Here is a 17,644-nt window from a genome sequence, read left to right as displayed (position 1 = left end):
AGCTCTGCTGTAGGTCGCAAATGCGGCTTGGATCCTGCGTTGCTGTGGCTGTGGTATAGGCTGGCAGGTGTAGCTCCAATTCAACCCCTAGCCTGGTAACTTCCATATGCTGTGGGTGTGGCTCTAAAAAGAAAAAAAAAATTATGTGATGCATCTGAAGTTGCTTTGCAGTTCAGACACTGCTTTTCTATCCCATTCCTATGACTATCTCTGACCTTGGTGGCCTTCTTTGTATTTTAAAGTGACATTATACTTTTATCATTTTTACTCAGACTTATATAGATTGCACATTAAAGTCTCTGTCTAATGTTTCTTCAGTTCCTTTCTGACCCCTGCCTTGCAGCTCCAGTGTTTTCCCCAGAACGGAGGACACTTTCAAAGGAAATCTCTTGAGGTAGGAATTCATGCCTGCCATAGATTTCAGAGCAAAATATCTTTAAAACATCTGCCCTCCCTCTGGTGGTCCTGTCTGTCCCTCCATGCGGAACTTTAAATGAGGACCCCTTCTGGAGGTGTTCTGCAGGAGAGCATACATGGAAAAGATGAGGGTGTCTATATGGTTAAAATGGTTTAAACATGTTCTCTTAATTCTCACCTGAATCCTTCACATTTCTGTCCACCTTATTCCCTTCCTGAATGGCTGAACTATCTATTCTGAAACTGGGTGAGAATCTCTGCAGAGGAGAGGGCATACCTGACAGGGATGTGGGAATCTGGAGGGAAAAACTATAAAATATGGAGGAACAACAAAGCAAAATCGTTGACTGGAAGGGTGAATGCTGATGATAAATTGAAACTATAATGGGCTAATAGCTCAGGCGTAAAGACATGGTGTCAGGCAGCCAATGATTGTATGATCTCAGACACATCTCTGCACCACTGAAATATTTAACTTTGTTTGAACTGTACCAGACCCAAGGGCACCACCAGCCATATTCAGTACACCTGCCAACTTCAACCTTATGGTCTCAAGGTCTCCCGTCGTAATCATGCAACCATTTTTTATCCTAACCAGTCTTAACAAGCATCCTTCTTGCCAGCTCCAATTATAATTCTTGATTTAAAAAGAAAAGCATGTAAATAACTCATTTTTTGTGTTTTTGCCTTTATAAGCCTCTCCCGTTTTGTAGGTCAGCACAACACAATTCAGGTGTTTCTTTAACCTCTGTCTTCTGGGCTGAAGTCCTTTAAAAAAACAAAACCCAAATCTTTTAAGTTCAATCAAATCTTCATTTCTGAAATTTTGGTTAACAGTGCCATTGGATATCTCATGGCAATATAGAGAAGACACAAATATCCATTAAAAGCAGTGAAATGGGGCAGCATCGCTACAGAATCTACAAATATTTAAAGCTATTAAGAAGTTTTGAATATGACTAAATAAGGAAAAAAAACGGCCAATTCTATTATACCTGTTTTAGAAAAGAGGAATTATCCCTGACCTGGCTTACTTTATTTTTTTTTAAATTTTTTTAATAGTTACTTCCCAAATACAATTTTTTTTCTACTGTACAGCATGGTGACCCTGTTACACATACATGTACACGTACTATTTCACATATTATCATGCTCCATCATAACTGCCTAGATGTAGTTCCTATTGCTACACAGCAGGATCTCATTGCTAAGCCCTTCCAAAGGCAATAGTTTGTATCTATTAACCCTAAGCTCCCCAACCACCCCACGCCCTCCCCTCCCCCTCCCCCTCCCCCTCAGCAACCACAAGTCTATTCTCCAAGTCCATGTTTTCTTTTCTGTGGAAAGGTTCATTTGTGCCATATGTTAGATTCCAGACATAAGCGATATCATATGGTATTTGCCTCTCTCTTTCCGACTGGCTTCACTCAGGATGAGAGTCTCTAGTTCCATCCATGTTGCTGCAAATGGCATTATTTCGTTCTTTTTATAGCTGAGTAGTATTCCATTGTGTGTATATACCACATCTTCCCAATCCAGTCATCTGTCGGTGGACATTTGGGTTGTTTCCATGTCTTGGCTATCGTGAATAGAGCTGCAATGAACATGCGGGTGCATGTGTCTTTTTTAAGGAAAGTTTTGTCCGGGTAGATGCCCAAGAGTGGGATTGCTGGGTCATATGGAAGTTCTATGTATAGGTTTCTAAGGCATCTCCATACTGTTCTCCATTGTGGTTGTACCAGCTTACATTCCCACCAACAGTGGAGTGGGAGGGTTCCCTTTTCTCCACACCCCCTCCAGCACTTGTTATTTGTGGACTTATGAATGATGGCCATTCTGACTGGTGTGAGGTGGTATCTCATGGTAGTTTTGATTTGCACTTCTCTAATCAGGGATGTTGAGCATTTTTTCATGTGCTTGTTGGCCATCTGTACATCTTCTTTGGAGAAATGTCTATTCAGGTCTTTTGCCCATTTTTCCATTGGGTTGTGGCTTTGTTGCTGCTGAGTTGCATAAGTTGCTTGTATATTCTAGAGATTAAGCCCCTGTCAGTTGCATCATTTGAAACTATTTTCTCCCATCCTGTAAGTTGTCTTTTTTGTTTTCTTCGCTATGCAAATGCTTGTCAGTTTGATTAGGTCCCACTGATTTATTTTTGCTCTTTTTTCTGTTGCTTTGGGAGACTGACCTGAGAAAATATTCGTAACGTTGATGTCAGAGAATGTTTTGCCTGGGTTCTCTTCCAGGAGTTTGATGGTATTTTGTCTTATATTTAGGTCTTTCAGCCATTTTGAGTTTATTTTTGGGGCATGGTGTGAGGGTGTGTTCTAGTTTCATTGATTTACATGCAGCTGTCCAGGTTTCCCAGCAACGCTTGCTGAGAAGACTGTCTTTTTCCCATTTTGTGGTCTTGCGTCCTTTGTCGGAGATTAATTGACCATAGGTGTCTGGGTTTATTTCTGGGTTCTCTGTTCTGTTCCATTGGTCTGTATGTCTGTTTTGGTACCAGGACCACGCTGTCTTGATGACTGCGGCTTTGTAATATTGCTTGAGGTCTGGGAGAGAGTTATGCCCCCTGCCTGGTTTTTGTTTCTCAGGATGGCTTTGGCAATCCTGGGTCTTTTGTAGTTCCATATAAATTTTTGGATTGTTCTGGTTCTGTGAAAAATGTCATGGGTAATTTGATGGGGATTGCATTGAATCTGTAGATTGCTTTGGGTAGTATGGCCATTTTTACAATATAAATTTTTCCAACGGAGGAACATGGAATACCTTTCCATTTCTTTACATCTTCTTTAATTTCCTTGATTGATGTTTTATAGTTCTCGGCATATAGGTCCTTTGCCTCCTTGGTCAGGTGTATTCCCAGGTATTTGATTTTTGGGGGTGCAATTTTAAAAGGTATTGTGTTTTTGTATTCCTTTTCTAAAGCTTCATCGTTAGTATACAGAAATGTGACTGATTTCTGAATGTTAATCTTATATCCTGCTACTTTGCTGATTTTTTTGATCAGTTCAAGTAGTTTTGGGGTTGAGTCCTTAGGGTTTTCTACACATAGTATCATGTCATCTGCATACAGTGGCAGTTATCTCCTCTCTTCCTATTTGGATGCCTTTTATTTCTTTGGTTTGTCTGACTGCAGTGGCTAGGACTGCCAATACTATGTTGAATAGCGGTGGTGACAGCGGGCATCCCTGTCTTGTTCCAGATTTTAGTGGAAAGGCTTTCAGCTTTTCTCCATTGAGTATTATGTTTGTTGTGGGTTTGTCATAAATGGCTTTGGTTATGTTAAGGAATGTTCCCTCTTATACCCACTTTGGTAAGAGTTTTTATCATGAATGGATGTTGGACTTTGTCTAATGCTTTTTCTGCATCTATTGAGATGCTCGTGTGGTTTTTGACTTTTCTTTTGTTAATGTGGTGGATGACGTTGATTGATTGGTGAATGTTGAACCATCCTTGTGCACCCGGGATGAATCCCACCAGGTCGTGGTGTATGATCTTTTTCATATGTTGTTGGATTCGGTGGGCTAAAATTTTGTTGAGAATTTTTGCATCTATATTCGTCAAAGATATTGGCCTATAGTTTTCTTTTTTGGTGGCATCTTTGTCTGGTTTTGGAATTAGGGTGATGGTGGCATCACAGAATGTCTCTGGGAGTGTTCCTTCTTCTTCAACCTTTTGGAAAAGTTTAAGGAGGATGGGTATAAGTTCCTCTTTGTATGTTTGGTAGAATTCGCCTGTAAAGCCATCTGCTCCTGGACTTTTATTTGTGGGGAATGTTTTTATGACACATTAATTTTCACTTCTAGTGATCATTCTGTTCAGTTATCTATTTCTTCTTGATTCAGTTTTGGCAGGCGGTAAGTCTCTAGAAAGTTTTCCGTTTATTCCAGGTTGTCAAATTTGTTGGCATACAATTGTTCATAGTATTCTCTCAGAGTTTTTTGTATATCAGTATTATCTGTTGTGACTTCTTTTTCATTTCTGATTTTGTTTATTTGGGTTTTTTCTCTTCTTGATGAGTCTAGCCAGAGATTGGCAATTTTGTTTATCTTTTCAAAGAAACAGCTCTTGGTTTTATTGATTTCTTCAAATTTTTTTTTTTTGGTCTTTTTGCCATTTCTTGGGCCACTCCCTCGGCATATGGAGGTTCCCAGGCTAGGGGTCCAATCGGAGCTGTAGCTGCCAGCCTACACCACAGCCACAACAACTCGGGATCTGAGCCACGTCTGCGACCTACACCACAGCTCACGGCAACACTGGATCGTTAACTCACTAAGCAAGGTCAGGGTTGAACCCACAACCTCATGGTTCCTAGTCGGATTCGTTAACCACTGCGCCACAATGGGAACTCCCAATTGTTTTTTTAATCTCTATTTTATTGATTTCCTCTTTGACCTTTATGATTTCCTTCCTTCTGCTAACTTTAGGTTTTGTTTGTTCTTCTTTTTCTTTTTTTCTTTTTTTCTTTTTTTTGTCTTTTTGCCATTTCTTGGGCAGCTCCTGTAGCATATGGAGGTTCCCAGGCTAGGGGTCTAATTGGAGATGTAGCCACCAGCCTATGCCAGAGCCACAGCAATGTGGGATCTGAGCCGCGTCTGCAACCTACACCACAGCTCACGGCAACGCCAGATCCTTTAACCCACTGAGCAAGGGCAGGGACCGAACCTGCAACCTCATGGTTCTTAGTCAGATTTGTTAACCACTGCACCACAATGGGAACTCCTGTTCTTCTTTTTCTAATTCATTTAGGTGTTGGGTTATGCTGTCGATTTGAGATTTTTCTTCTTTTTTGAGGAAGGCCTGTATTGCTATGAATTTCCCTCTGAGCACTGCTTTTGCAGCATCCCATAGATTTTGAATGCATGTGTCTGCATTGTCATTTGTCTCGAGGTGTTTTTTAATTTCCTTCTTGATTTCCTCATTGACCCATTGGTTCTTCAGTAACATGTTATTTAGTCTGCATGTAGTAAGTTCTTTCTCATTTCTTTTCCTGTGGTTGATGGCATACTTTATGAGGTTAACATTATCCTGATGCTAAAGCCAGATAGAGACATTACAAGAAAAAACAATGTTACCAATATTTCTCCTGAACATAGCTACAACCATCCTTATATATTTTTGCAAATTAAATCTAAAAATGTTTTGAAAAGAAAGTACATCATGGCCAAGAAGAGTTTAATTCAAGAATGCAAGTTTTGTCCAATATACAAAAAAGAAGTTGGTATAAGTCGTCATATCAGTATCCTAAAAATAATAACCATAAGATCATTTCTATAGATGCAGAAAAATTATTTGGCAAAATTCCACATCTGTTTAGAAGAAATACTCAGCAACTAGGAATAAAGGGTAGCTTCCTCAAATTGTTAAAGGACATCTATAGAACATCTACAGTGAGCATATTTAATGGTGAAAGACTATACAGTCTTGCTCTAAAATTGAAAAAATGTTAAATATGTCTGCTCTGCTCTTCCTAGTGATCTTAGCCAGTGCAGTAGGGAAAACAAAAAAAGTGGAGGGATGGAACAAAGTCAGGAAAGGAAAATAAAATTGTCTTTATTTGCAGACAACATGGTAGATACATGTTTGCAAAACTATTTTAAAAAATCTACTAGACTTAATTGAGTTTCACAAAATACCTAAATAAATGAGATACACTGTATATACAGATGGAAATATTCAGTATTGATTGTTAAGATAACACTTTTCCTCAAATTGATCTATATATTCAATCCAGTCATCAACAGACATTTATGTGGAATTTGACAAGCTGATTCAAATCTTATATGGAAATGCAGAAGACCTAGAGAACAAAACACTCAAGAAGACTCACATTACTTGATTTCTCAGCTTATTATAAAGCTAGAGTAATCAAGGATGTAGTATTGGCATAAGAATAGGTCAATGGATCAGTATAGTCTAGACACAAATGGACAATAAATTTTTTTTAGCAGTTTAAGAAATCTTTATTTAACTGTTGAGTCTCCTTTTTCATTTGTTCACTTTTTAATTCATGCTCAGGAAGTTACTTCGGTATCCTTAACAAATCACATCTCTTCCCTCTCTCCTACCCAGAAATCCTCCTTCTTCCCTTAGAATTTCTGATGCTGGAGAGATCTGAGAGTTCTCGGGAAATGTTTAAAGTCACCAGCCAAGACTGGAGCATGCAGGTAAGTGGACAACAGATTTTTAACAAAGCTGCCAAAAACTCAACAAACGAAAGGTAGTTTTTTTCAAGAGACAATGCTGGAATGCTTGGAAATCCGTATGTCCCACAAACAATCCCTTTAATTCTTTGATTCAAATGATACATTAAAAATTAATGAGAAAGGTCATAGGCATAAACATAAATGTAGAAACTATAAATTCCTAGAAGAAAATCCAAAATAACTGTGACTTTCATTACACAAAGATTTTTCAAGACAAACCACAAGACATGAAATTGAACACTAAAATAGTTCAATACGATGATAGTTTCTATTCTTCAAGACAGATGGTTAAGAAAATGCCCTAGTAACAATACCTGAGATTCAGCTAATGTATTTCCTCCACCAGATCTGGAGCCCACTACTTCTCCAAAGAGCACTGACTTCTCATATTGGAGATTAGTGTTGAAAAACCCCAATCTGGCTCTTTTAGGTGCTCATAACCAATTGGGTGTTATTAAGTTTAGACTACCTTCAATGGACTTGGCAAAGGATCAGCACATATTGTTTTAAATTATGAATTTGTACTGATCTATTTATACTTTTCATGAAATCCTTGATATTTTACAAGTATTTCATCTTTCACTGAAAATACTTGTTCCCAACCACACATTAACAGAATTACTAAATTATTTTACAGTATGCCTAAACAAATTTCAAATTTTCAACATCAATATTGCTATAACAATAGATGAATAAAAACAAATAACAAATGCACAAAACCTGTTCTTATGTTGATTCCTTAGCTTTAATGCTTTTCCATTTCAACGGCTGTAAAAATTCAAGTGAAAAAGTTACATTTTAATAAGCTGAAAAATGCAAACAGAATTAAATATTCAAGAAGGTATAGTCATATATTAGATGATCTATGAGAGCGCGACTTCCTTTTCTTTCTAGGTGCATCCTTGGCATACTTCCCCACACCGAATCTTAATCTCATATTCTAGGTGTCATTTTTGTTTTCTCATTCTTTATATCCCTTTTCTTTATGATCTATCCCAGGAAATTGGATATACTTCAGCTCTATATCATAATGCTTACTTACTAGGCATAGACAGGTTAGTATCATTTCTGTCCGTGTAATTATAGCTAGGAATTTCACCTTCCTCTTGTGTTCGGTTAGCAGTCCTGGTGTTTTAAGTCTTTATCTGCAGTAGCCCCAGAGAAACCCATTCAGTTATCTGTATAAGGACTTCCTGTTGTGCGTCATGTTATGGTGCAGATTGAGGATTCTACCCTCTGATGGTTTGTACCCTAACTGGATACAGAGGTTTTGCTACATCCCTGCCACAGGGAAGTACTCCATTTCTGACTTGGTGAAGAGACTGAAAATTCACAGAATTCTCTAGGAAATCATTTAGTGACTGTCAGCTAGTTTTACAAATATGGAGCTGGGAGGGAGCTCAGGTAGTCCTTGAGATGGTTATTTGGGGCCATGTCCACTCTTCTTAAGGACTGTACCTCTTTCTCACCACCAGGATCTTGATAACCCTCTTGGCAGTAGGCACCACAGCCGTCATGGCTTACCTCGATGCCATGCCCTGTATGCCACTGTCACCAGCCTTCCTCTGGGGATCTTTTCACCAGACTGAAGAAGACAGCACCTACACAAAGACTGGTGTCAGTGCTGGAAAGCTGGAAAAGCTGCTTTGAAGGTCAGCACACATTTTCCATCATCAAAAGGAAAAAAACACATGGAACTACCTGCTGGCTCAGTGGGTTAAGGATCGGGCGTCTTCACTGGTGTGGCTTGGGCCCTTGGATCACTGCTATGGTGTGTGTTCTACCCCTGGCCCGGGAACTGTTTTTAGCGCCTTTCCTTTTCTTCCTTCCCTCTCTCTCTCCTTCCTTTCCTTCCTTCCCTCCACTTTACACCCACAGCATATGGAAGTTCCTAGGCCAGGGATTGAATCTGAGCCACAGGTGAGACCTATGCTCTAGTGGCAATTCAGGATCCTTTTTTTCGGGGGGGGGGGGGGTCCACACCTGAGGCATTTGGAAGTTCCCGGGCTAGGGGTCCAATCAGCTGCAGCTGCAAGCCTATGCCACAGCCATAGCAACACTGGATCTGAGCTGCATCTCCAGCCTTCACCATGGCTGTGGCAACACCACATCCTTAACCCACTGAGAAGGACCAGGTATCAAAAACATATCCACACAGACACTGTGTTGGATACTTAATCTGCTGAGCCACAACGGGAACTCTGAGGATCCTTTAACTCATTGCTCTGGGCCAGGGATCAAACCCACACCTCCTCAGTGACCCAAGCCACTGCAGTCAGGTTCCTAACCTAGTGTGCCACAGTAGGAACTACATTTAACTCCTTTCCTTTACACTGGAAAAAAAAAAATCAAGATACCAAAATCAGAACAAAGCAAAATAAAAAAGAGCGTCTTCGTTTGCATTAATCAGAAACCACAATTCAAACCCAGATATTCTTAATCCAGAGCCCACACTCTTTTTTAAAGATTTAACTATAATCAATTTACAAAATTGTGCCGATTTCTGTTGAATAGCAGTGACTTAGTCATACACATACATACATTCCTTATACCCCTTTTCACTATGGTCTATCCCGGGAAGCTGGATATACTTCCCTTGCTATACAGAGGACAGGACTTCATTGTCTATGCATTCTAAATACAGTTTCATCCGCTACCCCCAAACTCCCAGTCCATCCCTTTCCCTCCCTCCTCCCCCTTAGGAACCACAAGTCTGTTCTCCTTGTCTGTGGCTCTACTTCTGTTTTGTAGATGGGTTCCTTTGTGCCACATGTTAGAGTCCACATGTCATTGATAACATGACATTTGTCTTTCTGACTTCTGTTAGCATGATAATCTCTGGTTGCATCCATGTTGCTGCAAATGGCATTATTCTGGGGGTTTTTTTATGGCCAAGGAGTACTTGGTTGTATATATGAACCACATCTTAATCCATTCATCTGTCGACGGTAGAGTCCACATTCTTAACCACCGTGTTGTGCTACCCTTCCTGCCTCTCTGGTTGTAGACTGTTTTTTTGAACTACTTCATGATTTGTGATGCCTGCCAAGATTTATTGTTGGAAAAAAAACTCCATTAAAAACTTTAAAAATCACTGTTTTAAATAAGTTTAAAGATTCAATCTTAATCCTTAAATTTTGGTATTTAAAAAAACCAAAACCTCTCTTAGGTCCTGGAAGTGAGATATCTTGTTGATAAACAAGTTGGATTTTTTTAAATGAGCTTAGAGAATCCATATCTGAAGAACAGTGGGGGAGACCACTGATGTTATGCATTCACTGAACCCTGTAACACCCTGCCCCCTGCCCCGATATTGAAGCATCTAGAAGTAAAGTCCCTTGAGAAATGTGTCCTGATTGATGACACTCTCTTTGTTGCAGGTGGTACTAATAGGCGCTGGCTCCAGATTTTGTTGAGATGATCAAGAGGAAGCCTAATCCAATGCCTCATATTGCTTTGGGATTCCTTATCCAAGGAGATCCTTGGAGAGCTCCCAGATGTGGCCGTCTGAAGAGTGTCACATTGTCTACAGTTGTACCTGCCAGAGGTAGGCCAGGCCATCTTTGGAGGGGCCATGTGGTCATGTGATGGCAGCACATGACCATGAACATACTGTAAGGCTCTTAGGCTATTCGCGAAGTGGTGTGTTACTTGCAGATCGATTGGGATAAGCTAAAGGTGAATAGTACAAATACTAGACAAACCACTAAAATAGAAAGTTATTTTATAGCTAATAATCCAAAAAGAGGATAAAAAGGAATTACAACAAACAATCCAAAAGAAGGCAGAAAAAAAAAAGAGAAGAACAGATAGGACAAATAGAAAATAAAATGGAGATAATATATTTAATCTAACAATGTAAACTATCACATTACATATAAGTACAGACACAACAGTTAAAGGAAGAGATTGTCATGTTGGCTAAAAAAGCTCAACCCCAACTTTATGCTCCTACAGAAAACACACTTTAAAAACAAAGACGCAAATAGTTTGAAAGTAAAAGGATGGAAAAAGATACACCAAGCTAAGCCAAGTCAGAAGAAAGCTGAAGGAGCTACGTTAATATCAGACAGAATAGGAAGTTTGCATTGTGCCTCAGCAGTAATGAGCGTGGCTAGTACCCATGAGGATGTTGGTTTGATCCCTGGCCTTGCTCTGTGGGTTAAGGATCTGGCATTGCCATGAGCTGTGGTTTAGTTCACAGGTGTGGCTCAGATATGACATTCCTGTGGCTGTTTCATAGGACTTTGTGGCTACACCTCCAATTCGATCCCTAGCCAGGGAACTTCCATATGCCACAGGTGTATCCCTAAAAAGCAAAACACACACACACAAACCCAAAATATATTTCAGAACAAAGAATAATTATCAGGAATAAAGACCATTCCATAATGATAGAGGACAGTCTATCAGGAGGATGTAACTGTGTAAGTTTATTCACCTAGTAGCTGAGCATTAAAATTTATAAAGAAAAAACTCATGTAACAACAAGGAAAACAAGTAAATTCACAGTTATAGGTGGAACTTTCAGTTCCCTCTCTTAATTAATAGAACAGTTAGCAAGGATATAGTAGATAGACTTGAACCTCACTGTCCACCAACTTGACTGACATTTGTAGAATATTTCACCCGACAATGACAGAATACACATCTGCACACAGAACATTTATCAAGGCAAGTCGTATTTCTGAGGTCGTAAACAAGGCTTAATAAATGTAAAAGGTCAGACGTGTTCTCTGACCACAGCAGAACTAAGTTAGAAGCAGTCATAGGAAAGTATCTGGACAACGCCCAAATATTGGGACTAAATAGCATCCTTCTAAATAATCAGGCTGGTTAAAGAAAAAGAAAAAAGGAAATGAATTACTGTGAACTGAATGAAAATGAAAACACATCTAAATTTGTGAAATGCATCTAAAGCCATACTTAGAGGGAAATATAAAGCACTAAATGCCTACACTGGAAAAGGCGAAAGGCTATAAATCAGTGACTCAGTTTCCACCTTAAGAAATTAGAAAAAGGAAAAAGCAAAACCCACTGTAAAACAGAAGAAGTAATCAAGTTCAGAGAAGATTAAATGGCAAAAATAGGAAAAATAAATAAAGGAAGCCAAAGGGGTAGGGAGGAAAAAGGAAGAGGTGATATGGAAGAAGATCCATGGGTATCGTTGGATTCGGGGGTAATGGAGGCCTGATGGAAGTGGGCACCCCGTGTTGATGGAGACCTCAGGGAAATGGAGAAGGTGGTTGGGCCCCGTGTGACGCCGGGGGGCAGAGAGAGTGATGCCTCGGTGAGTCTCGGAGGTAATAGTCAAAACAGCGTTTCCTCCAGCTCTTCTCATAATAGGATGTCTGCTCTGTGGCTGTTCTGTTACACTCCTCAGAGCAAAATCGCACTCTCACTGCTCTAGAAAGCTACCATCCAAAGAGAGCTTTTGCAGGCCCCTGTGAGAGACAAGAGGTAAACATTGTATCCAGGAGCAGGATGGTGACAGGCCTCACAACGGTCCCATTTCTCCACATTCCTGTTTCATGACACCCTTGTTATCTCTCAACCCAGGCCTTCCTTTCACTTCCATTCTCTATGGGTCCCCTTTCCGTGCCATCCCTAACCTGCTGTGGGGTCCTGGAATTCCTAGAGACAAGCCAGGGAGAGGGACATATGGAAAAACAAGAGATGAATCATTTCCATAGAGCAAGTTGGAGCCTTTCCAGGAAGCTCTCAAGTTAGGCAAATAGCTTGTTGGTTGAAGGAAGAAAGAAGGGATCTTAGAGAAGTCTCTGTAAAATGTTCAGTTGAGAGGAAGCTGTTAGAAAATTTGCGCTGAGAGCCCCAGGAATCAAGTCTCAATGTCAAAAGGTCAATGAGAAAATGCTTAGGCCAGCATAGGCTCAGTGCTGTGTTGTTTTCAGAGGGGCTCCATGGGCACTGTTGCTAATTGATCCCTGTGCGCTTGGCAAGCCAGATGCCTTCTCAAAGGGTGAGTCAGAATACTAGGGAAGTTAACAACTTGTACAACGTCAGGCCCCAAAATATTTCCCCCAAAACTACCTATACTGCTTCTGCTACCTCACACCACCTTGCCGTGGGTACGACGCACTGCCCAGCTCCACCAGTTTTCATTCCCGTAGAGGGGAGGGAAGGGATTTAGAAGTGTCCCTGATTCTGATTTATTTGCAGTGAGCCTTCCTCAGAGGGAGGACTAGCACTGGGAAGCGACGCCCCAAGAACTGTGGACCTGAGCCCTTGAGAAAGGAGCAAAGGGTATCCCTGCGAAAGGCCTGGAGTGAATTACAAAACCTTAGCTTGTAAAACTCCCACATTCTCCTCCTTTTGCTGAGTTGATGCTGAAATACAAGAAAAAATTGAACAGTGTGACCTATTTCTTATACTCTTATTTCTAAACAGCCAACATTTATTAATGAGTAAAGTGACATTCTGTGTTAAAATTGAATTCTGTATTGTTCCATGTTACTCATTTTAAAAGCAAACATTTTCTACTGATTCTTCTTTGTCAGACTCAAAGAATGGCTTGCTGCCTTTGATCCTCAATTGATATTTCAGATAGTAGACCTCTGCTGTAAAGGGGCCTAGAAATTCACATTTTCTAGATCATGTGTGCCCCACTCTACAAAATTCTGCTTCATGAGTAGAATCTGTATCAGAGGCTTTCAGAGACTCAGTATTACTCTGTGGGTCAGCCAAACACAAGGGGAGAGTCTTGGCCAGGTAACCCTTATAATGGGAAGGCAGCTGCTAAACAAGCATTGAAGGCCTGTTCTCTTCAGGTGCCCTGCACTCTCTTATGTGAACCAATCCATGGCCCATGAATCACAGTGTTTGGATTTCACCCTGGAACTCTTGACCACATCTAGTTAGATGGTCTTGAACTTTGGATAGAAACCCTTGTCCACCCAACCACTTCTCCTCGTCAAACGATGTGCTAATCTCTCTTGAGAACTCCCATCCCTGTTCTGTCTCCATTCCAATAATTGATTGGGAATAGTGGGAGTAGGGAAAGGAAAAATAATAGTCTAGTCATTCTCTTTTGTGGGCTGAGCCTAGAGCTCCCTTACCAGACTAATGTCTCTCTTTTTGTCAAACATTGGTAATTATGTGCACTGCTGGATGCATTAACAAGGCAGAAAGGTGACCCAACTTTGTACAAAAGTGAAAGATGGAACCAATGCCTCAGGACTCACTAAAATGCTGACACAACTAGCCAGAGTTCTCCGTGATCTAAAATGCACTAGTACCTCAGGAAGCTGAGCAGAGAATACCCATTCTAGTCTGGAGTTCTAGACCTGTGTCACAGAGCTATGGAACAGTCACAACGCTTTCTGGAGTGTGGGGAGGGGAAAAATTAGGGAGGTGAGTCCAATCCCTTTACCCACCATCTAGCAGATCCCAACATGGCTCCTAGACCCCACCTGGTTTTTCCATATTCTACTAACAAATTTTCTGCGTATCATATATATACAGTACATTTTATATGTGTATATATATGGCATAAGTAATGAGGTATGTATTTGCACACTTTTATGCCTTTTGTGTATATTTACTCATTTAGTCCTCATTATAATCCTGTGATCTAAGTACAATTATTGTCCCCGTATTAAATATGAGGAAACTAAGGAGCGTAGAAGGTTACACTGATAGTAAATAGCAAAGCCAGTATCCAAGCTGGGAGCTCTGGCTCCAGTGACATCCTTTGCCATAAAACTGTGCTGTGTAGAGTGTCATGGCAATCTGGATCGAGAATCTAAATCAATGCAATTGGACATTTGAGAAAATACTGCTTACCTCCTTTTAGCACATTGTATGTGATTTCAAACATACTCTTAATATCCTTTCACTTGGAGTTCAGAACATTGTGGGAAGGCATGAGATTCTCAGAGGAGGGACTTACCTGAGGGTCACAAATTTCAAAGAGCAGAGACAGATTTGAGCCCACAACAGATTAGGGTGCGTTAATTTCTTCTGCATTTCCCAGAAGACAGGAGCTATCTGAGGCCACGAGAGGTTAAATGAGTAGCAGTGCCCTGTCTGCAGGCGCTCCAGGTCAACATTCTACATGTGGTTGTTGCTAAACTTGGATAAAGTCCTAGTTAGTCCTTATCTCTGTATTGAATGTTTAGGTGACACCTGACTGTCCAGATTTCCTCAGAGAGTCTGGGTTCTTGACAACTCATGCAGGTCCAGGCAGATGCTACTAGAAGATGAGAATTAGGGAGATGAATGAACCGGATGGTGAACAGGGCAGAGGCTCTCTGTGAATTTGGGAATCTGGTGACTTCCTTACAGCCCTCAGTAAACTTTGGAAAAGATTGAACAGCATCCACCTTGTGCTACGGGGCTTAAGGGTTTCCATGAGCACAACTGGGTTCAAATCCTAACTCTGCAGGTCACTTAATGTACACCCTGGATGGATCATTCTATCTCTCAGGACCTTGCTTTCTTCATTGGTAAAATAGTATTGACAGTTTTATTGAATATGATCATCCATTATTTACCTTATATATGGGACAAAAGTTGCCATCTGTACATTTAATTTTCTTTCCTCTATGTCCTTTCTTTGTCAAACTCTTCCCTTGATACTGATCTAGGGCAAGTATCAATGAGATGTTATTTTTTGCAAAAGATAAATGAAATAAAAAGTTTTTTTTTTTTTTTTGCCTGAGACCACTTTATTGAGGTATGACTGACTTCAAAAAAGCTGTGCATATTTAATATATACAACTGGATGAGTTTGGATATAATAGTGCTCTCTCTGAATGTCTGCTTAGTGTTGGGTGGTTTCATCAATCTTGCATCACTGACAACAAGGCCTAACTTAGATATATTCAACAAAGAGAAAAGAGCTTTGATATACAGGCAAAACAGCTGTGAAAGAGAAAAAAAAAAAAGATAGATTATGTACTGATGAGCAAGGATAAGAATGACAAATTCATCAACAGAAATAATGGAATCCAGAAGACAGACTTCTTTACTGAAAAAAAAACTGTTTATCAAGAATTCCTTGTCCATCAGAAATATATTTTAAAAGCAAAGATGAAATTAAGATCTCTTCAGATCTACAAAAGTTGAAAGAATTTCAACTACAAACATGCACTACAAGACAAGTTAAAACCCTGCTGTCATAAGGAAAATATAGCTATGGCAATGGGGATCTATAGACGAAAAGAAAAGCATATAGATAAATCTAAGACTTTCCCCCTTCATTTACAAATTGCTTCAGAAGATAATTGACCATTTAATGCACAAATAATAACAATGTGGTGAGGGTTTTCTAGCACAGGTGTTAGTGATATGCATAACAATGCATGTGCATGAGAATGGTATGAAGGCAAGGAGGAGATCAAAGGAAGTATGCCATTGTGTGGTTCCTAAACTCCTCCTAAAGTGAAACAGTATTACTTGAACATAGTTTGAAGTAAGTTAAAGATATGTACTATAAATGTTTGGCTAAGAATTCATCAAGAGCAAAACAGAATCATAAAGAATAATTCATCAAAAAAAGGCTAAGAGAAAAAAGTAGATAGACCGAAAAAGAATAGCAAGTTGCTATTTTTAAAGACAAACATGCCATTACTAGTGTTAAATATAAGCGGCCCAAGTGATCCAAATGACTCAGTGGAGAGCCAGAGATTTTCCGAATTGGATTAAAAAAGCAATATCCAACTTATAAACAAATTGATTAAAAATAACAGAATATTTTTTAATTGTTATTTCCCCCAACACTCTTTTTTTTCCCACTGTGCAGAATGGGGACCCAATTACACATACATGTATACATAATTTTTTACTCCCATTGTTGTGCTCTGTTGTAAGTATCTAGACATAGTTCTCAGTGCTACACAGCAGGATCTCATTGCTAAGCCCTTCCAAAGGCAATAGTTTGTATCTATTAACCCTAAGCTCCCCAACCACCCCACGCCCTCCCCCTCCCCCTCCCCCTCAGCAACCACAAGTCTATTCTCCAAGTCCATGTTTTCTTTTCTGTGGAAAGGTTCATTTGTGCCATATGTTAGATTCCAGACATAAGCGATATCATATGGTATTTGCCTCTCTCTTTCCGACTGGCTTCACTCAGGATGAGAGTCTCTAGTTCCATCCATGTTGCTGCAAATGGCATTATTTCGTTCTTTTTATAGCTGAGTAGTATTCCATTGTGTGTATATACCACATCTTCCCAATCCAGTCATCTGTCGGTGGACATTTGGGTTGTTTCCATGTCTTGGCTATCGTGAATAGAGCTGCAATGAACATGCGGGTGCATGTGTCTTTTTTAAGGAAAGTTTTGTCCGGGTAGATGCCCAAGAGTGGGATTGCTGGGTCATATGGAAGTTCTATGTATAGGTTTCTAAGGCATCTCCATACTGTTCTCCATTGTGGTTGTACCAGCTTACATTCCCACCAACAGTGGAGTGGGAGGGTTCCCTTTTCTCCACACCCCCTCCAGCACTTGTTATTTGTGGACTTATGAATGATGGCCATTCTGACTGGTGTGAGGTGGTATCTCATGGTAGTTTTGATTTGCACTTCTCTAATCAGGGATGTTGAGCATTTTTTCATGTGCTTGTTGGCCATCTGTACATCTTCTTTGGAGAAATGTCTATTCAGGTCTTTTGCCCATTTTTCCATTGGGTTGTGGCTTTGTTGCTGCTGAGTTGCATAAGTTGCTTGTATATTCTAGAGATTAAGCCCCTGTCAGTTGCATCATTTGAAACTATTTTCTCCCATCCTGTAAGTTGTCTTTTTTGTTTTCTTCGCTATGCAAATGCTTGTCAGTTTGATTAGGTCCCACTGATTTATTTTTGCTCTTTTTTCTGTTGCTTTGGGAGACTGACCTGAGAAAATATTCGTAACGTTGATGTCAGAGAATGTTTTGCCTGGGTTCTCTTCCAGGAGTTTGATGGTATTTTGTCTTATATTTAGGTCTTTCAGCCATTTTGAGTTTATTTTTGGGGCATGGTGTGAGGGTGTGTTCTAGTTTCATTGATTTACATGCAGCT

The 17,644-nt window shown here is 40.0% G+C and overlaps 1 long non-coding RNA gene across 1 annotated transcript; it reads left to right on the top strand.

Annotated features, from left to right (window-relative positions):
- The first annotated feature begins 75 nt into the window (after positions 1 to 75).
- Positions 76 to 15,231, top strand: LOC125126548 (uncharacterized). Its single transcript, XR_007134666.1, has 5 exons — positions 76 to 394; positions 6,496 to 6,590; positions 8,105 to 8,281; positions 10,010 to 10,176; positions 12,810 to 15,231. It is a non-coding gene; the product is annotated as an uncharacterized LOC125126548 (long non-coding RNA).
- The last annotated feature ends 2,413 nt before the right edge of the window (positions 15,232 to 17,644 follow it).

This window comes from Phacochoerus africanus, chromosome 4 (assembly GCF_016906955.1).
Source record: "Phacochoerus africanus isolate WHEZ1 chromosome 4, ROS_Pafr_v1, whole genome shotgun sequence".
Taxonomy (NCBI): domain Eukaryota; kingdom Metazoa; phylum Chordata; class Mammalia; order Artiodactyla; family Suidae; genus Phacochoerus; species Phacochoerus africanus.
The sequence above is the reverse complement of the archived record's forward strand: the minus strand, read 5'-3'. Positions and strand labels throughout refer to the sequence as shown.